Below are 2408 nucleotides of genomic sequence, written 5' to 3'. Positions count from 1 at the left end.
TAAGTGGGGGAGAAGAAGTAAAGAAGAATTTTGAAGGAAAACGACGATAATTGTGTCAACGTGATTTTATTAAATTGAGCTAACGCGGGTAAGTAAATATTTAAATATTATGGTGACACCGCATTGAAATGCGATCTCGATATTTTGATTATACACGTGTAAGCAAAGGAAGAAAGATTGAAGGAAATTAGAATTTTTACACGTGCTGGAATAATTAATTTTAAAATATGAAAATTTGAGGGAGGTGTATCAAATAAAATGAAGTTGAGGAATTACATGTAAATTACATTATTTGGAGAGAATAAAATAAATAAATAATAAAATAATAAGGAAATAAAAAGAATGGGGTGAATGTGGTTTGGATGGGAATGAAGAAAGTCAAAGTCATTTGGAATAATAATAAATTTGGAACCAAGTGGAGTGGGTAGCCGGCCAAGTGTGATGGAGTAAAGAAATGAAAAGAAAATAAAAAGAAGAAAGTAAGAAGAAATGTAAGGTGGGGGCTGGCTAAACAAAAGAATAAAGAAAGTAAAGAAATGTTAAGTCGGTTAAGTGAAGAAGAAAAAGAAAAGAGAGAAGTCGGTTGTGAGGGAGAGCAAAAGAAAAGCAAAGAACAAAGGGAAAAAAAAAGGAAAGAAAAACCGTGGGAGAGGAAGAGAAAAGGAACAAAAATTTTGCTCTTTTCTTGGCACGGTTTTGCTACACTTTGAGGGAGGAAAAGAGAGCTTTTTGCTACAATTTTTGAAGGAAGAAAAAGCTAAATATTTTGAGGTAAGAAAGCTGATTTTTTTTTTAGGTTAATTGCTAGAATTTTTGAGGTTTTTATGGCTGATTTTGGTGTTGGAAATTCAAGGTTTTTGCTGCTAAAATTGTGTGAATTTGCTGCTAGAAATTTTAGAGGTTTTGCTGCCATTGAAAGACAATTTTGCCTATTGAAAATTTGAGCTGTTTGCTGCCAATTTGTGCAGAAATATTGGAGCTGTTTGCTGGTAGTTTGTGCAGGAAATTTGGACAACTTTGTGCTGCCAAAACTACTACGTTTTGTTGCTGGAAATCTGCTAATTTTAGAGCAAAAAATGGCAGCAAAAAGGGTGACAAAATGAGGCTTTTGGTGATCGATTTTGAGGCAGAAAAGGCAGCTTGGTGCTGTCAAATTTTTTAAGAAAAGAGAGCTGAAAGTGCTACCACCAGAGGATGAAGAAAATGAGCCAAGGAGAAGAAAAAAGAAAAGGAACGCTCAGCTGAAAAAGAGAGAAAAATCTGCCAAGCCGAGAAGAAAAAGGAAGAACGTGAATGAGAGAAAGAGAAAAAAAAAGAAAAAAAGAAGAAGAAACGTGGAGAGAGAAAAAGAAAGAAAAAGAAAAAAAATGGGCATGGCCCAATAGGAGATAAATGGGCTTAGCCCAAGTAGGAAAAAATTGGAAAAGCCCATGAAGGGGAAGGGCCCAAAGGTCATAAAGAAATGAAAAAGGCCCAATGGTAAGTTAATGTTATATTTTAAGGTTTATAGGTAGTTTAATATTGTGCATATTTTGGATGAAAAATATGCAAGTTGCTTAAGGAATTTTTAATTAAGTTGCTACCCCTATAAATGTGTGGTTAAGTATACTGAGTTTAAATTGTTGCTAGGAAAGTTTGTCGTGGAGGCGTGCCGAATGAAGTATGTGACCGACAAATAGGAATAATTATATATGTGTACAAATCAATAGTGAAGTAATATCCCACTATTATGAGGTGAGTATGGGGTGTCAATTTTAAAATTTTCGTATATATATATATATATATATATATATATATATATATATATATATATACATGTACATATATTTTACATGAAGTGCAAAATTTATGAAAAGCATGCGTTGATAGAATTTTAAGGAATTGTGGGTGTAAGTTATTTTTAGAAATCACTTGAAATATATATATATATATATATTAGACGTAAAGCGTTTTAAACCGGGAAACAAGCTTTTCGAAAAGATTTACATCAAAGGAAATTGTGCCTTATTGTTTGTGGGGTGTGCATTCATGAAATTTATTACATATTCACCATGCTATTTTGATTTAAAATATCATGCAAATATTTACAATGAACATTTTATGAAAAGAGAGTTTTAACGTGATGTGGGGACCGATATTTTGAGAAAGATTTAAAATATCCCCTTGAAGATCAAATTTGAATTCTTTTAAAAAGTGATTTCATTTTAACCAAGGAATTCAAGAGTAATTGGAGACTGCTACTTGTTGTGTTATAAATTGTCTTTTGAATCGAATGGCTTATGATAATGTGGGCATGATTGGCTAGATTGGTAAATATGTTGAAAATGTATAAACTGTTGTTTGCCTTGATAGGCTGAGTTGTAAAATAATTGCCATGTCATGCTATTGCAAATTTTATTATATGGTGG

The sequence above is a fragment of the Theobroma cacao genome, chromosome 2 (assembly GCF_053813885.1).
Source record: "Theobroma cacao isolate CCN51 chromosome 2, ASM5381388v1, whole genome shotgun sequence".
NCBI classification, from domain to species: Eukaryota; Viridiplantae; Streptophyta; class Magnoliopsida; order Malvales; family Malvaceae; genus Theobroma; species Theobroma cacao.
Note: the sequence above shows the minus strand (reverse complement) of the source record.